Source organism: Neofelis nebulosa, chromosome 4, assembly GCF_028018385.1.
Source record: "Neofelis nebulosa isolate mNeoNeb1 chromosome 4, mNeoNeb1.pri, whole genome shotgun sequence".
NCBI classification, from domain to species: domain Eukaryota; kingdom Metazoa; phylum Chordata; class Mammalia; order Carnivora; family Felidae; genus Neofelis; species Neofelis nebulosa.
Window position 1 is genome coordinate 130,345,557 of NC_080785.1, and position 21,458 is coordinate 130,367,014.

The 21,458-nt window shown below is 40.5% G+C and overlaps 1 protein-coding gene and 1 long non-coding RNA gene across 2 annotated transcripts in view; one reads left to right on the forward strand and one right to left on the reverse strand.

The window, feature by feature from the left end:
- Nucleotides 1-21,458, forward strand: part of RYBP (RING1 and YY1 binding protein) — an 80,357-nt gene that overhangs the window by 56,211 nt on the left and 2,688 nt on the right. The gene's annotated exons all lie outside the window — the stretch shown is intronic.
- LOC131509908 (uncharacterized) lies at nt 5,831-11,108 on the reverse strand. Its single transcript, XR_009260772.1, has 3 exons — nt 10,996-11,108; nt 6,586-6,814; nt 5,831-6,150 (listed from the first exon to the last, which is right to left on the reverse strand). It is a non-coding gene; the product is annotated as an uncharacterized LOC131509908 (long non-coding RNA).

Below are 21,458 nucleotides of genomic sequence, written 5' to 3' on the forward strand. Positions count from 1 at the left end.
AAGGATTAAATTGCACGCTAACAGAAACAATACAGGTGACTCTATCTTACCAAAAAAAGATAGGATGGCAAAAAAAAAAAAAAAAAAAAAGGTAGGATGGCATTTGTGTGGCCATTTTCAGTCATTTTAATTTAGCTAAGTTTTTGGATACTGTTAAAGGCATGATCTACCTTAAATGCTGAATTTGCAGTTCTCCTAGTTGATAAGAGTCAGTCGGCTTGAACAGTAACATTTGGAGATTTTGTGGCTTCCAGATGGAATCTTGGCCAGTCATCCCTATTATTCTTGTTTGTTTTTATATTTGTTGGACCAGCTATAACTGGGGGATCTATAAATTTGAAATTGCACACAGATATTTACTTGTTTGTGTACTTTTTTCTGAGTAGATTAATACTTTTTATCATAGTCACAAAAGCTTCCATAGAAGACCCCACCCAAAGACCCATGTTAAGTACTGAAGAATTTGAGATACATAGGTAGTGTTCTTAATGTGTTTCCTTAGCACTTAGGACCGTGAATAAATTTATCTCCGGGACAGAAGTCTGGTATTTTTCTGGGAAAATTTATTACTGTAGATAACCCATAATATCCTCCACTAACCCATGCTCTTGCTTTTTTCTTTGGGCCCCAGAACAGCAGAATAAAATGCAGTTTTAAGGAGAATACTTGTCCTGGATCATTGTGAAAATTTTTATTTTTTTTAAGGTTTTTTTTTTTTTTTTTAAATAGCAATTGATAGACACATGGTAACAGACATTTCCTTGAAGTGGAGCTTTAAGTTATGTATTAATGAGAGCTAACTATTTTGGAATAGAAAGGGAGGGGTCCAATCTGACTTCAAAACTAGAATATTAGAGTATTTTTAAGTTCATGCAGTTTAATTTTTAAGCACCATACCTATTGCAGTGGTAACTTCCAGTTAAGTGATCCATAGGAGTAAATCAAATCATACCCTGTTTTGCCCATTCTGATACATCACCTTCCACATTTTAATCTTTTGAAATAGTAACACACATTAAAATTGTTGACATCTCAGTTGGTGTTAGAAAGTGGGAGTGTAAAAGTTTCCCTTTGACACCTGGTTAGATTAAGAAACATGACATCGCTTGGGTTTAGGGCTTGGAATAGATGAGTAAGAGTTTTAGTTAGGCAATGACCCTTCTATTATAAACTGGGAAAAATGATTAGGAGTCTTGGTTAGGTCGTTGGTTGTTACTGTGTGGTAAATGACACTCGGATTCTTGAGAAAATTACTAGTTATCTCTAAGCCTCTTTACTCATCTGTAAAAATAAAGGAAATTACTATTATGAAAAAGTAATTAATAGGTCTTCCTTGATTTAGGATGGAGTTATGTTCCAAATGAACTCATTGTGAGTTGAAAATATAAGTCTACAGTGCATGTAATACCACCTAACCTGCAGGACATCACAGTTTGGCCTAGCCTATGTTAAACGTGCTCAGAGCATTTACGTTAGCCTTTAGTTGGGCACAATCATCTAACACAAAGCCTATTTTAAAATAAGAGCCTATTTTGTAATACAAGGCCTTTTTTGTGGGGATGTGCATATTTTATAATAACATCTCATGTAATCTGTTGAATACTGTACTGAAAGTGAATAATAGAATAGTTGTCAGCGTATCAGTTATTGACCCTTGTGATCGCTGGGCTGGCTGGGAGCTGCACGTGCAGATGCCCAGCCTCACAGGAGAGGCTCATACCATCTAGCACCAGCCTGGGAAAAGATCCACACTCCAAATTTGAAGGATGGCCTCTTCTGATTGTGCATTGCTTTCACACCATCAAGTCATACCATTCTTTGAAACTAAGCACAAGAGAGGGTATTGAGCATACTCCAGCAACCTCTGTAGGTATTCTCTTACCTATTAACATTTTTGGAAGGCATTAATAATCCTGTAACTACAATAAGATTACCCTGGGAACTGTAATGTGTGAAATGTTTACACTCATTACCGCTTTGGCTTCTAACTCATACTTTTATCACAGACACTTAGCCCTTTTTAGAATTAACTTTTATTACTAGAAAAAAAAGAAACGAATCACAACTTTCTTTAGGAAAACAGAATACCACCCCCACCCTGCTGGCAAAATATATATGTACATGTGTGTGTGTGTGTGTGTGTGTATGTTGCTGTTTGAAGGGAACAGCTTTGATATTAACTGTAGATGTCATTCTTGTGAGATAGTACTTTCTACTTGTAGAATGAAGATGACTACTGGTTGGTTTGTTTTTTCAAGTTTTTCTTACTAGATTATAGGTTGGATGTGTCTGCATAGTGAGATAACTTGGCTGTGACTTATTACTAAGAACAGTTAAGTATAACAGAAAGTTTTAAGTGTATTTTTGTTTGATGGATTTAACGTAGTAATAACTCGAGAACAAGTTTCGGGGCACCTGGGTGGCTCAGTCGGTTAAGCGACCGATTTCAGCTCAGGTCATGATCTCGGGGTTTGTAAATTCAAGCCCTCGAGCTGTGCTGACGCCTCAGAGCCTGGATCCCGTTTCGGATTCTGTGTCTCCCTCTCTCTCTGCCCCTCCCCTGCTCACACACTGTCTCTCTTTCCTTCAAAGATAAATACACATTAAAAAAAATTTTTTTTTTTTTAAAGAGAACAAGTTTCTTGAAAAGTTACTTGGGGAAGATGCCAGATTAGCGGTCAGAAGTTGAGAGCATTGTAATCTGCTTCTGAAAACATTGTATTCTCAATTCTGGCATGTTCTTTTACAAGTGCATTCTCGGCTTCCTGAGTGTGTGTGTGGATGGCTCCTTATTAACAGCGGGAACTAGACAGCTGCTGGGGTAGCAGAGATGGCACTGTCATGGACAGACCGATGAAAACAGTAATGTGGACTGTGGGGGACTGGGGCCACCTTTCATACTTTTCCAGGGACTCTCGCTGTAATAGCTTAAAATAATCAGGGTTAAATTATTTTCCATGAAATATTTAATAATAGGAATATAGAGTATAATTTTTAAAAGCTCTTTTTCTTTAACCCTGGTTGGCACTGGGCATACCTACGCCCAGTGGTACTCAGTAAATGTGGTGTGGCAATGAAGGCTTGTCTGTTTTTCTTGCTGAGATATTTATGTAGCATCAGTCCTCTGAGGCATATGTTGTTATGACATATGGGGAGATAGTCTTCCATTTTTACTAAAATCAAAGTTTTTAAAATTTGAACATGTGTGCAAAAGTGTATGTGAACATGAAAACCAAAATAGGTCTTCTCTACTTGTCTCCCCAAGTGTTTGTTTTCCTTGTCCAACATTTTCTCCTTAACCTTATGGGAGGAACATAGGACAGGTCTTTTCTCTTTAACAACTGGGGAAACTGAGGCTGAAGGCTGTGTTTCTTGGTTATTATTCTGCAAATTGATAAAGAACCAGAGCTAAAATTCCATTTTCTTAACATCTGTGACTCTTGACCAGTCGCATTCAGATTAAGAAGTACAAGAAGCAGATTATGTCCGTTAATACCGCTGTCCTGTGAAATCTTATTGTCTGATCTCTCCATTATTCCAGTTTGCTGAACCTCTTCAGAATTTCATTCTGTCATCTAAAGTGGTAGCTATCCTTACTGGTCTGGTCCCCTGGTCCCCTGTCTCCTGTGTGTCTGCATCTAATTCACTGATTTACACAAACTTTTCTATATAGTACATAAACGCTTAATCATCTGGGTCAGTTGGCTGATTTTTAGGAGTTTGTTCATAGTTTCTTTAGGCTGTTTAAGTCAGAATCAGAAATGCTTTATTTCATTACTCTGTACCAGAATCAGACAAGTAATTGTCTTTACCTCATTCTTTTCTGAGTTCTTTACCTCAGTTAAAACATTAAGACGTTCTCTGGGCATGCAACCCAGCAGGCTTCTGGTTTATTTATTCTTAATAAACATAATTTAGACACAAAAGTAGAGACCACAGTCTCTCTACCCGTCACCCAGCTTCAACAGTTACCATATTGGAAAGCCTCTTGATCTTTACAAATACTGTAAAATCTTACTGTTTCTGGTAAGGCATCAACTGCACTTGTATAAGAGTACATCCTAGGCAACACATTGGCTGAACATCATTATTCTTTGGGGAATTACATGTTAAAACCACATTGAGATACTACTGTACGGCCACTAGAATTACTCAAATCAAAAAGACTGATAGTACCAAGGGTTGTTGAACATGTGGAACAGTTAGAATACCCATACTTTGCTGGAGGAAATGTAACACGGCACAATCCCGTTGAAAAATAGTTGGGCGATTTCTTAAAAAGTTAAATATACACTTATCATAAAGTGAAGTATATACTTGCCATAGGAATTTTAGCCAAGAGAAATGAAAACATGTTCACACAAAGACTTGTGCATGAATGTTAATAGCAGCCTTATTCATGATAGCTAAAAATTGGCAGTGGCCCAACTGTCCATCATTAGGAGACTGGGTAAGCAAAATACAGCACCGTAGGTGAATCTCAGAAATACTATGTTCAGCAAAAATAACTACATACAAACAAAGATGCTATATAATTTCATTTATGTGAAACTCAAAGATTTAAACCATAGTGACAAAAAACAAATTGGTAGCCTCATGGAGCTGGCAGTAGGGGTTGTCTGGGAAGGTGGACACAAAGGAATCTGGGTTGGGGGTGATGACTACTGCTGTATACATTTGTCAAAACTTAAACTGTAATGCTAAAACTGTGTGCATTTTATGTAAATTGTGCCTTCTTAAAATGTATCCTAGGCAAAAGTTGTTCTAGTTAGCAGGCCACAGCACCAATTACTCTTACTACCTGCCTCCATTGGTTTTCCTTGGATGGCAGGTAAGCATGCACCTGTAAAGCAAAGGGAAGTCCTTTTGGAGGTGCCGCTAGTTATTCCTTCCAAGGCCATGGACAGAGCCTCACAAAGTGGGCAGGGGCGGCTTCTGTTTCCCCCACCAGAGGCTATTTGCTGTTTGGAGCATGCACTCAGCTTTGGCTTTTGCGCTCTTTTCTTTTCCTGGTCAAAATATTTCCAGGTTCTTTCAGAGTTTGAAGTCTGCCCCCCCCCCCCCACAGTCCCCCTCCCTGAATGTGTTTTAGAGAACACTTTCTACCTAACTGGAATCTATCATTGTTCTTTCTGGCATTTTTACCTCTGGCCGCAAATTGTTTGGTGATCAAGGATGTCTTTAGAACACAGCAGTTTTCTGTTAGAAGAGGCATTAAAATAGTACCTTTGGAGGAAATGTACTCATAATGATACCTAGAGCTCCCATTTGCTTAGGCATCACCCGTTTTTGTTAATAGTTGTGCTGTCTGGAATATAATGCTGATTGGGACAGGATGTAGTGATTTATCTATCACTTTACATGACTGGTAAGTTAGGGGGTTTTATTCCTTGCTAGCTGGGCTGTAACTGGTTTTGGGTACAGTGCTTAGGAATGTGAAATAGTCCTAGGAACAGCTGATCCTAAAACTTTGTAGAGTTTTAAGGCCTCAGAAAAGGATGAGGGATTGTCACAAGAACTGAACCTGAAGAAAGAGCTCCTGGTGGCCAAAGCTGAAGTGATTGGAGACACAAAATAAATAATGGCAATACTGCATATTAACCTGTAGGATAAAGTAAATATCCATGAATCCATACTGGCAGAGAAAAGACAGTTCTTACCTCCAGGAGAATCCCAGTTAGTAAATACAGAAAGAAAGAGGCACCCAGAAAGCCACCATTGGGCAAAGCCAAAACAAAATAGTAATTTTTGCACAGTCCACATTTGGATGCTGACGTTAATAGGTGAAAGTTTGAGGAGAAACAACATATTTTTATATATAGTCTCAAGATACCTCTCAAGATGTTTATTTAAAAGACAGTAACTTTAGAGAAACCTGACAGACACCTCCTTAGCCAAGTGGTTATGGTTAACATTACTAATAAGGTGTGAAAACAGACACACAGGAGGATACACATCTTGGCTCTGGTGTTGTGAAAATGGGTGACTTCTTTTTTTCGCGAGAACTCATCAGACAAACCCCAATTGAAGGATGTTGTTACACAATAATGACCAGTACTCTTCAAAGGTTTCAGGGTCACCAGAGACCTGGAGACTGAGGAACTAATGAGAACTAACAATAGAAGGCAATGCACGAGCCTAGACAGGATCCTGAAAGAGAAAAAGAACATTGGTGGGACGAGTGGTGAGAATAAAAGAAAGTGTCCATTTTAGTTAACAGTATTGTACCCCAGTGTTAATTTTCAGGTTTTGATAATTATGTTTATATAAGAAGTTAACATCAGGAGAGGCCGCGTGAGGGGTATATGCTAACTGAGTACCATTTTTGCAACTCTAAAATTAGTTAAAAACAAAACATTTGTGTTTTCAGACTTCTAAAACAAAGAATTTGAAAGATCTCTATTTTATCTTTGCCAGTTAACGAATCAAATTTTCAGCAAACCTTCAAACAAAGTGCAGTTGTAGCAGTTTGGTTTAAGAACAGAAAAAGCCCATTTCAAACAAAGACATGTAAGAGTCATTTTTGGAACCTGTAGGATCCTTACCCTGTTGGAAACTTATTACAAGGCATGCAGATTGGCTTACTTTCATGCCAAAGGCAGACACTTGATGTGGAGTGGAGTGCCAGCTTGAGAAGTTGTTCCAGAGTGGTGCGGGTACTTGCAGGTGTGCGCCACACCACCGTCTCTGTGTATCCGCATGTCCCTTCTTACAAGCCAGGGATTTAGATAAAGCTGTGTAATTGGAGAGCTTGCTGGTAGTATGAGGATCCCACTTGATGCCACAGTGCTTACTCTTGAAAATAGTGTGGTTCCTGTAAGGTTAAGTAAGCGGACTTACTAATTGTGCAATGCTTTGAGAAGTCATTTGTTAGTACCCATAGATCTTTTTACTTTGCTAAAGAAACGGAAAAGATGAAGAGCATTCCTTAGACTTGACTTCCTAAGAATTTTGTACCAATTCCTGGGCTCTAGATATTTAAAAATACAGGCATCGTACAACAGAATGTCAGAGTCTGCTTTTTCCATACCTATATAGTTGTGGAGTGTAGGTTGGATATGTTGAAATAGTTGGGATATTTGAGGTCAGAGGAAAGGTGAAGGGGGCACATATGTTATGTAGTGAAGGAATAGAAGAGAAACATTTCTTTTGCAAATGCACTTCGTTGATTAGCAGATTCAGAGATCTCATTTTTTGTGTCCTCATTTGCTGCAGCTTTCAATATTGGCTGTTCCTTCTTGGAGTCGATCTCCGTCTCCCTCCCTCTCTCTCTGTCTCTTTGTCTCTGCCTCTGTGTCTCTTGTGGTATAGTCTTCTCTTGTGTTTTCCTCACTTTCACTGGCTTCAGTTCACTTCTTTTCTTCCTTCTCGAGGTTCACTGGGCAGGCAGTATGGGTTAGTGGAAAGAGCATAAACTTGGATTAGACTCTACCGGCTCTAGCCTTCTGTTTACCATTGGACCTTCAGGCTTTGGTCCCTTCAGCGACTTGGGAAAGTTGTGAGGATTGTGAGGTGATGAGTGCAGGACACGTGACACAGTGCCTCTTCAGAGGGTGCAGTGCATTCCCCATTCATTTTCTTGCTCCTTTTTCCCCCTCTTTTAAACTGGGAGCTGTTCTGCCTCTGGAGTAGGTATTGATATTCTTTGAGAACCTCCTGTGTCCTAGTGTTTTGCTGGGGAATGGCAGTGTGAAAGAGGAGTTGTACCAAGTCCCTCAGTTCTGAGTCCCAGAGAGACTGTTATGTACAGTATGATAATAATATAATCTTGTGTCACATGCTGATACAGCACTTGCTGTCTGCACCACATTGTACAGAGGACCTGGGTTCTTGCAGGCAGCATTAACTGAGCTCTTGTCAGTTATTTTGAAGCAAGTTTGGGAAGTAAAACAAAATGTAAAGTGTCAGTATGGCCTCAGATGTTCATAATCTAGTAAGGAGAGACAGAGTGATTATAATACAGAGTATTAAGTGGTAGAGGTAGGTCCAGGGGTGTTAGGGAACCCTGAAAATCTGGCCACAAACCGGTATTAGCCAGTAGAATTTGGAAAAGCAGCATTTGAGCTGGGTCTTAGGTACGTATGGGTTTTGCACATCAGTTATGGGGAAGGACATTTCAGAAGCTAAGGGATCAGTATGGTGAGCAAATACAGCAAGAGATAAAAGGTATCTTCTGAAAAAGATGGGCTCAAGTCCGTGTGGCTTAAGCTAGAGCTCAGGAGCAGGCTGTGGTGGAGGCGGGGTGAGCTGGAGAGGATCGTCAGAACCGAGTTGTGAGGAGCCCCTTGCATCAAGTTCGGGAGTTCAGATTTACTTCTGTAAACCATGGTCGGGGGTAGATGTTAAACAGAGAAATCGCCAATTACACTTTCTTTTTCAGACCCTTGGTCTCAGTAGGGTCATGTGGGATTAACTAGGGGCAAGACTGGACGTTGCAGGTAGGACATTGAGGAGGAAGGTGTTTAGGCCCTGAGCTAGAATGGAGGAAGACAGTGAAGATCTAGAAGTGGGGTTGTAGGGATAAGTAGTGGAGGTAAGCAGCCCCTGTTCTGAGGTCACAGTAGCATGTTAAGAATGAGGAAGGGGAGAGAATATATCTTCCTGGGAAGGTGTTCTGACCATAGTAGTAACACATTATTTGACACTGAAAGCATTAGGCAGCGCCCATTCAGCTCACCACACTTAATTGCTAGGAAAGTTGTTCTGAGAATTTTGCTCAAGGGAAGAAAAGTACTCAAGGGTGGGTAGGGGCTGTGCACAGAATTCACTTTTTACATAGAGATGTTGGTTAATGTAGTGTCCTAAACACTTCCTTCAGTCCCTCAGAATTAAAGGTATTCATTCTAGGAGGCATGGCTATCAACGTTTGCCAACAAATGTGTTTTCCTTATCTGACACAGATTTTGATACTTGTATCACTGATTTCTTAGGCACTAAGATAAGGTGCATGCTCGGACCTGTTGGGGGTGTGATACGTGACTGCTGACAGTGTATCTCAAAATATTCTCGTCTTTATTGAAACTTCTATTCTTATTCAAATAATTCTCATTATTTTCTGATTCTGAGAAATGTTTCATCCCTGTGTAACAAATGGGACCAATATTTAACTCAAAGATTTACCGTACTGTTTAAGTTGCTCTCTGAATCCCGATCTCCGGCCTGTGCCACACTGTCCCAGCAAAACAAAATCCTGTTCATGGAGTTGAAGGAGTTCTCAAACTCCAGTGCTAGTTTCTCTTGCTGAGAGCTACTGGTGGTTTCAGAGTTCTCGCCTTCATTCGCATCGAGCTTTTCAACCGTTTGAAATGAGATAACCCTAAAATTTCCCTTCCCTTACTGGAAATAAAAACTGATTCACCTGAAATGCCTGAAATCTAGATGATCTTAATAGAGTTGAAATTGTGTAGAGACCGTCAAATAGTCTTTCCTCTGCCTTCTCTTTGGTGATTGCTCAGACCGGTCTCATGGTTATTAATATACTGAAGTTGCTTTACATCTTACCTTGGGTTTTCCCCCCTTAGAATACGTGCTACACATTAAAACACTGTTACTTAGATCTCAGCGACTGGTGTGTTCCCGACCAAATGTGTGATGCTTGGCTCTATATGAAATTACCAAAGACTTCTGTTTAATGTCAGTGTAAATGATATATCTTACAGGTAAATCCTTGTGTTGCTGTGAGGTATAGAACTTTATTTTAGTAAAAGTATCGCAAAATGTTTGAGAAGAGTGATCATACGACTTCATTTGAAAAACCACTGTTAATATATTCAAAGTTCTTCAGATTGTTCTTCCTAAATCTCACTCTCTGGTAACCTCCAACAGTTAGGATGATGAACACATTACAGATGTTTCTGGTGGATATCTTTCGATAACATTTTAACAGAAGCACTGTTGTATTCTGGGCCGCTTTCCCATCTTTGTAGATATTTTGCTTCTCTGTATGATAATCTTGTACATAACAGTGGTTTTCACCTGGGAGTGATTTTGCCTCCTAGAGAACATTTGGCAGTGTCTAGAGAAATTTCTGCCTGTCATGACTTGGGGATCGGGGTGCCCCTGGCATCTGGTAGGTGGGGGGCGGGATGCTGCTAAATATTCCTCCGTGCTTAAGTACAGCCCCTATAGCAAAGAGTTAGGAGGTCCAAAAGAACAACAGTGCTGAGGCTGAAAAACCCTGCAGTGAACCTCTTTGCCAAGTGATGGCGGGCTTTAAGTTTTGATTCCCAGTGATGTAGGAAACCCATTATGACATGATAATTTGACCATGAACTAGCTCTAGCCATGTTTGTTAGAACGGTTACTGTCTAGTATGTACGTTTTGGTTTGGTTTTTTCAAGGATTAGATTTGAAGGAATCCTAAACGATGACCTTAATGAAGCCCAATGCTTTAATTTTGCGGGTGAGGAAACCCAAGACCTGAAGAAGGCAATGGACTTGTTAGACCTCAGATTCCTTTGAGTTATCTAATTGCCTTTTTTTTTCCCCCTTTGAAGGTTTACTAATTCTTTTGTGTGCTATGCAGGTGCCCAGTTTTGTGACATGAACTGTAATTTTGAAGTGTTTAAATGAATTTTAAATGGGATCTTTGACAATTATAATTTGCAGAGTAGATTGGATTGCTCTTGTAAAGTGTTTCTTGGAGAGAGAAAACCTTGGTTCATCATTGGATTTATTTGCATCTGAAAATGTGGTTTGCTTAGAGATTTGTAGTTTCTGTGATTCCTTCTAAATTATTGACATGATTTATAAGGTAATTTCGTATGTCTTTCGCAGCAGGAGAGAGAGGTCATATCATAGTCACTAAACCAACAGTATAGTTTGTAGAATGTACCCCATGATATTTAATCCTTTTTAAAATAAGAGGCTAAATGAGTTCCTAACAGCATAAACTGAAAACCTGCCTCTACCTTGAGAACAAATACTCTATGTAGTTGTCTTTATTAAATATTGAATACAGGTGTCTCAGCTAAAGGAACCTTAGAGATCACTTACCTCTAATCTCCTTTGCCAGTGAGGAAACTGAAGTTTAGAGAAGGTAGTACTCATAGTCACCGAGTTAGGTCCCAAAATAAGTACAGAAAGCAAGAAGGGGGAAAGCTTAGGCATCTCACCTGTTAAGTCTTATGATCTGCTTTGTGTGTCAGGGAGCACCCCATAAAACACAGAGGACCCTCACCAGTGATCTCGGCCATTGGTATCTGTTATGTCATGTCTTACCAACTCCTTGGATAATGAGCATATATGCATGCACATCCCAAGTGCACAGCACCCTGCCTCGGCATATGGTAGGCACCAGGAAAAACATGTTTAGTGAATTTCAAAACAAAAGCCAGAATGCCAGACGTGAAACTGGGAAAGGAGACAGCACAAGGCATGCCATGTCTCTGCCCCTTTATTCAAATGAAGTTTGAGAGGTAGAGGATGCTGGCCCAGATATTAGGGATTAGATGCCTGTTTGGGCTTTCCTCTAAAGGGGGCTGGTGAAGAGAAGAGTGTTGCTACCACACCTGTAGTCACATGACCAATGGCTCCGGTGATAGGCTGCCTCCAGTATGAGTAGTATTCCCTAAAACACTTACTCAGACCAAATCCTCAGCAAGCAAAAGACCTTTTCAGTCTGAACACTGAAGTCTTTTGCTGTAGAATAAAATTCATGTTGAAAATAATGAATGGAGGTATCAAAAAGAAATTCGCTTAGGAACCCTTGCTGGGCTCAGTGACTTGAGCATCTGACTCTTGATTTTGGCTCAGGTCACAATCTCAGTTCTTGAGATTGAGCCCCATCAGGATCTGTGCTGACAGTGCAGAGCCTGCTTGCGATTCTCTCTCTCTCTCTCTCTCTCTCTCTCTCTCTCTCTCTCTCTCTCTCTCTCAAAATAAATAAACATTAAAAAAAGAGATTCAGTTAGCTACCTTCAAAGAAGGTCCAGTTTAAAAACAGTTTAGGAAACATTTTTCCTTATATAAAGTCAACTAGTACATTCTTTGTCAGTGGGCTTGCTTTTGGAAAGATAGCTGTGGGAGATCTAAAGGGCATATTTATTATGGGACATTTACTTAAAATATTTGGATGACCACAATAAAATTGTTATTTTAGGCACCACAGGGGAGAGGAAATGGAAGGAAGCCAGATTTATAGTCTATGGTTGAAATACTTTTAAGCCCACTTCTTGAAAGTTGTTCTGATATTTAGTAAGTTTAAAATTTTTCTTTATTTTCAAACTGTTTTTTTAACCTGCAGTTGGAGGTAATGTTGCTTTTCATGTTTCTTTTTTGAAGTTTTGCTAAGGAAGATTTTAAGCTTGAGTTATTTTAGAAGTTGCCATCTAAAGAAAGTCTCTTCTTTCTTTGCCTATAATGAAGCAGACTTGCACAGAAAAACATAATTTGGCATGGTCCTAGGATAGCAGTTCTCAAGCTTTTTGGCCAGAGAATCTCTTGCATTGTTGATAAAATTATTATGGATCCCGAGGAGCTTTCGCATCATGTTGGTTGTGTCTATAGATGTTTTCCATATCAGAAATGAAAACTGAGAAATGTTTAGAACACAAAACTATACAGTTGATCCTTGAATAACACGCAGGTCAGAGGCGCCAGTCCCCCCCACCCCCACCCCTGAAGTCAAATCTGCATATAACTTTTGACTCCCCCCAGAAAGCAATGACCTACTAAATAGCCTGCTATTACCTTCTCTTTTCTGTAACATAAACAGTTAACACATTTTATATCACATACTGTATTCCTACAATAAAGTAAGCTAGAGAAAAAACATTATTAAAATCATAAGGAAGAGAAAATACATTTACAGTACTGTATCAGGAGATCTCTGTATAGGTGGACCCGTGTGGTTTAAACTTGTATTGTTCAAGGGTCAGTTGTACAGACATACATTTCATTAGGTGTCAGAGCAGTGATGTTACACGTCATGTAATCTTTGGAAAGTGAAAAGGCAAGTGATGTCTTAGAATTATTGTGGAAGTAAAAGTTATGGAAAATTATTATGGGAATAGTTTTGGCCTTCATAGGTAGACCCTCCTTAAAAAGTTCTAGAGGACCCCCAGGAATCTCTGGACCATGCTTTGAGAACTATGGGGCTAAGATACTCATTGCTCACAGGTTTGCTTATGAAATACAGGTCTTGCTTCCAAGACTCTAAACCATTTGTTGCTCTTTTACTTACTTGAATATGTTTCTGAGTTCTAGAAAAAAAGTTCTGGTGCCTGTACTTAGTGGTGGTTATTTGTAAAGTCATGTGCTTCAGGGCATAAGAGACATTTGAATTTTCAAAATGGCAATTTTTAATCTGGAATAGAACATTGTTGATTCTGCTGCTTATGAATGATGCTTGCATTCGTTCTGTTGGAGTCAGCTGTTCCTAACCAAGTTGTGTCTGGTGAGAGTTGGATAATACCGTAGATATTGTACAGTTGAAGCCTGGTAGCTTCCCCTGAAGGCGTTCTCTTTTAAAAGGAATATCTACAGCCAAAGTGCTCTCTGAAGTATGTAGAAATATTGGTAGCCATGTTGATGAGGATGCTTAGTGCTGCTGTATTGAAGCTAGACAGCATAATTAGCTTTGGGACACCAACTTTTGTGAAAGATATGTGTCTCTAGAATCCTTTTCCTAGGGCAGGGCTTACCAACTTGTCTCACTTGTAAACCTTTATATTTGCCTCCCAGTACCTGAGGAAGGGTGGTAGATACATCTGCAGCTGGAAAAGTAGTGTATATATATTACTTCTAAGGGGAATTATTTTGTTAAGTATTTATACATTCTGTGTACATGTCCTATGACAAGCTAAGTGAACTTCACCTCGTTTAATCTTCGCTTCAGCTCTATTAAATGAGATAGGGCCCCTTCCCTTTTGAGTTACTACTACTGCTGAGCTCTCCAGTAGCAGAGCCTATTATATAAAGTTATCCTAACTCCAGAGTCCATGCTCTCCTTCTCAGCTGTGAAGACGGCAGAAGGAGAGACAGACAAAGGGGATGGTTTGTTTTCTAAAAAAAATTTGATAGTTGGAGTCAGAATTGAGAGAAAGTTTGAGTTTTCTGGTACAGAGTAGAGTGGTTACCCTGTTTCAAGGATGTGTACTGTTGGGAAGGAGTAACCTAAAATGGTAGTAACTGAGACCCCCTGGGTCACTTAGTGGCTCATTCTAAAGGATGAGCCAGAGGATTTGAGAGATTTCATGAAGTCAGATATTTACATGAGAGAGGAAAGAATGGTGTGGGAGAAAAAGAACAGCAAGAAGAGATACTGTTTGCAAGGCGGGGAGAAGTTAATAATGCCATACCATGTATATGATCCTAGCAAAGTAAAGTGATAGTTGACTTTTAAAAGTATCCATATTAGGGATTACGTGGGGGCTCAGTTGGATGAGTGTCTGACTTCAGCTCAGGTCATGATCACATGGTTTGTGTGTTGGAGCCCTGCATCGGGCTCTCTGCTGTCACACAGAGCCTGCCTGGGATCCTCTGGCACCGCCCCCCTGCCCCTCAAAAATAAACATTTTTTTAGAAAAAGATACTTTAAAATTACCCTTATTATGATGGTTGGCTTCAGTGTAGGTCACAAGGTCACATAGGTTTCTTTTCACCCTGGTGCAGCATGGCTGGAGGTTGCGTCAGGAGTGGCTCATGGGACAGCTAGGGGTACTCATCTTTCAGAGGAGAGCCAGCTAGGTCTAAGGAGTGTTCACATGGGCCTGAACAAGCCAGCGGAAAGGGTACCTTGGTCATTGGGACTAACATCTGGTACAACAAAGTCTTGTATGTCCTGCATCAGAGACGAATTAGGTTGGAGCTGGTTTCATCTTCCCATGGCTGAACATAACGAATATTTGCACAGTGGTCTATTAAGATAATCCGCCCTTTAAAATAGTGGCAAACATTGGGGCACCTGGGTGGCTCAGTCGATTGAGCATCCGACTTCGGCTGAGGCCATGATCTCACAGTTCGTGAGTTTGAGCCCCATGTCGGGCTCTGTGCTGACAGCTCAGAGCCTGGAGCCTACTTCACATTCTGTCTCCCCGCCCCCCCACCCCCACCCCCGCCTCTGCCCCATCCCTGCCTGTGCTCTGTCTCTGTCTTTCAAAAAATGAATAAACATTAAAAAAATTAAAATAAAATAAAATAGTGGCAAACAAAGCACGTACCTAGGAATTCCCTGGGGTTTTACTTTTAAACCAGATTATCTGCTGTGTTTCTTCATCCGTTATTCTTCATTGGGCCAATTGATCACATTGGTGATTCTTAGTAATACTGTCCTATAACACTTGAACAAATATGAAAAAGTACAGAGGTTTTTAAGAGATTAAAACCCTTTATTTAAAAAAAGTCTTAGCCTCACATGGTGTAGCTGAAAGATCACCACATGAATAGTCTGGAGATTCCATTTCTCTGGTCTAGTTGTTAATCCTCTCATTTTTAAAAACTGAGAATCTTAGTCTCTAAGTTACCTTTTAGAACTGTTAAAGATACAAAGTGAGGCAACAGTTGTTAAAAGTATATATATATATATATATATATATATATATATATATATATATATATGTGTGTGTGTGTGTATGTACACGCAGAGGTGGAAGAGCCCTAAAGGTAGCCTGTTAACTTGAAATCTGTTCTATACATTCGGTGTAATCCTAAAAGGAATAATAAATGGAATATTAACTTTACTCACCAACACGTTATTATCTGCACTACTCCTACTAACTGCATTCTGCCTGCCCCAACTAAACATCTACGCGGGAAAAGCAAGCCCATATGAATGCGGATTTGACCCACACTAGGGTCTGTCTGCCAGCCTGCCCTTCTCCATAAAGTTTTTCCTAGTAGCTGTTACATTTCTACTGACCTAGAAATCGCACTCCTGCTACCCTTACCCTGAGCCTCTCAAAGAGACAATTTATCAACCATACTCACCGTGACACTACTATTAATTTCATTTCTGAGCCGCAAGTCTAGCCTATGAACGAATCCAGAAAGGGCTAGAATGAACTGAATATGATAATTAGTTTAAACTAAAACAAATGATTTCGACTCATTAGGCTTGTGATCCTTGGTGTCAAAGCTGGAATTCTAACTTGTGTTCTGTTTGCAGCATTTCTACTTTGGGTTATCTTTGGTATTTAAAAAAAAAAAAAAAAATACAATGTCTCAAGAGCCGGTAGGTAAAATGAATAGAAAACAGGTTGTTTTTGTAGGGCCTCTTTTCTGTACTAGTCATCAAAGCCAGGGGCCATTAGTGTGTAGTGGCCAGTGTTGTTGACCCAACATGTGTATTGCCTTTGCCATAAATACAGACTGTGCTGTGTTCCCAGCTGCTGTGTTTTTTTTTTTTGGGGGGGGGGGGCATCATCAATACAAAAATTCAATCACTGTGGGTGGTGTAGAATCTGTCCTAGCTGGTGTAACAATATGTGTAGGATGACCTTTTGCATGTAAGGACAGGAAAATTGGTCATGTCAAGTTTCCTTTTATATTGCCATGTGGTCGGAGTGCCTGGGTGGCTCAGTTGGTTGAGTGTCCGACTTCGGCTCAGGTCATGATCTTGCGGTTTTTGAGTTCGAGCCCCGCGTCGGGCTCTGTGCTGACAGCTTGGAGCCTGGAGCCTGCTTCAGATTCTGTGTCTCCTCCTCTCTCTGCCTCTCCCCTGCTCCTGCTCTCTCTCTCTCTGTCTCAATAATAAACGTTAAAAAAAAAAAAAAAATTGTATTGCCATGTGGTCTCTCATGAAGAATCTTGGGTCCTGATAGAAGTGAGCTAAATGGAAAAGCATTCTAACAGCTGTTAAATCCTAGAAGTTAATAGTTCTTCACCTAGCAGATCACCAAAGCAAGGAAAAGGTTGGGGAGATGTAAGTGGCCAGAGAACTCAAGGACTGTATAAGCTCAGTGAAGACGATTTGGCAAGTTTGTAAAGCACCATTTTTTTTTTGTTTTTTGTTTTGTTTTTTGTTTTTTTAATGGATGAGTTGATATTCTGATTCCAGAGCCTTTAGGGTATTTTAATTGAAAAGTGAAACACCAGATGGAATTCTCTAAGTTGGCAAAATGCACAAATGATAATTTAGGAAAAGCTGAACATAATCAAGGGAAAGATACAATTTGTTAGAGATTCTTCTTGCTCTTTGTTGCCTGAACCACAAGACGGTGTTTTGTGATGTTGCTTGTTAGGTAGCTTAGATATAGAGAAGTTTATGAGAAATGAGCGGTAAAATCTCAGGTTTCCCTGAGTATACAGGCAAACAAGGAAAAGGGTATATGGTAGAAACACCTCTTAAAAATACGGTTTGCCTTTTAAAAAAAGAAAGAAAAAAAGGTCTGTCTGTGCTTACCCCAGTGACATGAGTACACAAACCAGAAACAATTCAGAAAGATTGTTTTGTGCTCTTCCTGTGTTCATTTACTCATGTATGTTCAAACTCTGAAAATTTTCCTTGTCTAAAATTAAGGCTGTCCCTAGATGAAGATTTGCTTCACTTTTCATGGAATGGACTTTTCTGAAATACTAGCTGGGTTCTTGTTTTTTGTTTTTAAGAGAGTGCGAGCCCCAGAAAGAGGGAGAGAGAATCTTAAGCAGGCACCACACTCAGCCAGATAATGAAATAAAGAGTCAGATGCTTAACTCACTGAGCCACCCAGACACCCCTGAAATATTAACCTGTTTTAAAAGCAAATAAATAGACACGTTTTCCTGATGATGTCTTTTACTGAAATTTCACAGCAGATTTTCATTTGTAAATGTTACTGAGACAGCAACCATAAACCCATAGAGTAATTTTTTTTTTTTTTTGGTTATAAAAAAGTCTTGAGGAAGATACAGAAAACTTGTTCAGTGTCAGCTTTACTCTTTTTAAAGAAACTAGAACCCCTGTTTACTACATAACACTTCTCCAGTAGTGTTTTTGTTTTATGTTGTTGTTAGTTTATTGGCTTTAGTTCAAGGCTTAGACATCAAAAGCTTAAGCCATATGTTTTGATCTATGTTTCCCACTGTATTTTGAAGGCTATTAATAGTTTATTTTAGGTTTGATAGTTGGAAAACATAATTTTGAAGAACCCAGACTCTGCAGCTGCATACTGAAGGATTGACTTTCTGCAACATGTTGAAAGCTCTGCCCACTAAATGTGCTGTCTACACTGTGCGTTGTAGGACACTTAGAAGATGCAGTGAGCTATGTAAATCTGCGGGAAGTAATGATTTCTCACTGATCAGCAGTATCACATAATCATGATAGGTGTTCCCTTGTTACTGGGAATGTTCCACAGGCAGTGGAAAGCATTCTTGGTAGTTTCCACTGCCCTTTACTCTTCCCTTAGGGACAACCAAGTAGTCCTCTTGCCACAATGAGGATGACGAGGCTAATGAGGCTCCTGGCATTGTCAGTGAGTTGTGTAGCTCAGCGGATTGACCTGAAGTTTTCATCCCTAGTACCTCAGGCCCAAGTCGCACACACACACAAGTAGACAAGTCTGGGCTATTTAAGGCAGAGAGACTCTTTTGAGGTTACCTTCAAAATAGGAATCCACGAAGAGTCCAGATGGATTTGGGTTAAAAATCCCAGCTCAGCCACTTAATTGTTAGCCTTCGACAAGTTTATCTTTCTGGTCCTCAATCTTCTTAATTTGTAATTTGGAGACAGTCAGTTCTTCCTAGAGTTGTGCTAAATCTAGCTTCACATTGTGCCTGTCTTGTGATGGCTGGGAAATGGATCTGCCTCTGCTACTCCAGGCACTTAGCCGTGTCTAGTCTAGAGAGGCTGGGGTGGCCTCACTGGAGTGAGGTGGGTGCAGCTCTCATGGAGATGGGGCATCCCCATTGTCCCACATGCAGTCAGAGCATAAGCCTAGGAACCAGAGGGGACAGATGGCAGGAGCTGCCCGAGTAGTGCTGACGGGGTGGCACTTTTATTTGGCAGGTGCACACGGGTGGGCCTTCTGGTCTTCTTAACCTTCCCCTTGCAAAAAAGTTGGCTTTGCTTTTTGAACCAGTAAGTATTGGTATGCACTTGATTGAGAAAAGTACTGTGCAGCTGGTAAATATTGGATAGGTTTGGGGCACCTGGCTGTCTCGGGAGAACATGTGACTCTTGGTCTTGGGGTTGTGAGTTTGAGCCCCATGTTGGGTGTAGAGATTACTTAAAAATCAAATCTTTTAAAAATTGGCTAGGTTTATTTCCTACATCCTCTGTACCCTGATCTTTCTTAGAAATTCTATGGGACTTGTTGGAGGGAGAGAGTTTGAAAAAGCTGCGATAATTTTTTTTTTTTTTTTTTGGCAATAGTAATTTCAATAATATTCCTCAGTTTTGGAGGGTTTTTTGTGAGGAGGGGGTCAGGTAACGACTGAGGAGTTAGGTTGTGACTTTGGAAATGGATGACATAAAACAGTAATACCTTTGAAACAACACAAATGTCTTTAGCAGACATCCCCTATTCCTTGCTTATTTGCTTATTATCAGATCACAAATAGCCTTGGGTCCTTGTCGTTTTCTGAGCTTGTGGCTTGGTTAACCATTGGCGGAGAGCGGCATTCACTCTTCTAGTCAGACATTCATTTTCTTAGGAGCAGGTACAAGCCATCACATGGCTGTGCATGTGTGCTGTGTATTAGGAATCACAGCTGATTTTTACCTTTGGTATATATAGATTTTTTCCTGTAGATAGTGAATCATGGTTTGCATGAAGAATTTAGACCATGGTGCTGAAGAATTTAGACCATGCATTTTGCTGAAGTCTGAGGGAATGCTTATCCGGCACGGAAACACACCGCAGGCACCTCACCTGTTGTCCACAGTCTGCCTGGAGCCTTGGCAAGCCGGCCTCGTTTCGGGGTACTCCGTCCTGGACACGTGTGATGTCTGGCTGCCTCACAGCTTCTTATGGTCCCCCCACTCATGCCCTTAAGGGCCATTCGTGAGATACAAGTAGCTTTCTTTTTGATGGTAGCTACACTTGGGGTGAGTACAGCATATAGAGTTGTTGAATCACCTGAAACTAACCTGGTCTGTCAGCTGTACTCAAAAGAAGCAATTTCCCTTTCTCTCCGCTCATCATTAGTTCTCGTTTCTGCTAATGTTAGTGCCTGCTACTCACTGAACCGGGCACTGCTTCTAAGTTCCCTGGTTTCGGAATCTCTTCTCTGACTTCTCATTCCCGAATTTTGCCCATAACCCCCATTTACTTAGCATCCCTTTCCTGCTTCAGAAGAATGTGTCCCCGTTCCTTTCCCAGGACTTGTCTTGATTGTACTGTCTCTCCTTTACCCCATGAATTAACCTCTCTTGCCTGCCTCCGGTCTGTTTCAGCATACAGCATGATTTAAGTCTTCTTTTCCTATAGCAGTCTCAAACCCTGCTAACCTTTCCACAATGGCCAGGGCCATGCTCACTTTCGCACCACAGTTCTCAGAAGGGTTCCTATTGGCCATCTCTGTACTAGTGCGCTGACCGTCCGTCCGTCTTCGCAGCCCTTAATCCCATGTGGCTTGCTCTCCTGGTGGTCGGCATTGACCTCCTTCTGGTTATCGAAGCTTGGGCCCTCTTGTTCATCCTCATTTTACTTTGTCTTTGCTATGTTCGTTTATTCTTTATTCATCCAGTAGATAACTTTATTTAGCACCTGTCACTGTGCTGAATGACATGGTGACAAGAATGATTAAGATGTGAGGTTGCCACTGAGGGGCGTCCAGTTGACTGGCAATCACAGTACAGCGTTGTAAGTGACAGAACTTTGTAGAGTGTTCTAGAATGAGACAGGCACCTCTAACTCGGATTGGGTGGGCCTGGTGATTTGGCTGGCAGTTAACCTTTTATTCCTTCCCTGTGGAAGGTTCTCTTAGACTGATGTCCGGGTGTCCTTTCATGTTCTTGCACGTCAGACTTCTCTGGAATAAAATGAATGTGCTGGCTTAAATGAAATTCTCTCTCAAGGTGTAGTTTTTTTCATAGTTTTTATGGTTTATTCACAGTATTAACTCTGGCTGACTTATTTTGATACCAGAGTATTGTTTAGTGTGTGGCATTTTGTTTCACCTGAATTAAACTGGTAATCCCTTTAGACAGCTGATCTGTTTGGATCCCCAGTGAGTGCTTGGGAAATGTTTGTGGTGGTGATGATCTTCTTTGTAAGTATGAACACATTCGTGCTTGCTCTTTGAAGGAGTAGAATGTGTTAGCATGGCTGCTGCTGCCTTTCTCAGAACCTGTGGAAAAAGAAAGTTACTTTCATACGGGATCCTCTGGGGGCTTAGAGTTAAGTACCTTCCTCCCTTTCTCTAGAGGTACTTCACGTCTGCGTTTGCATCTCTTACCACTGACAATATTGTGGTCCAGGCTGAGGTGTACCTGTGACTGGGTTTTGTGGTGACCACCCATGACCAAGGCCTATGTTGCTAGAGACTGATAAGAAGTTTGCTTTGAGATTATACCTTTGTTGGTACGTTTTCTGGTA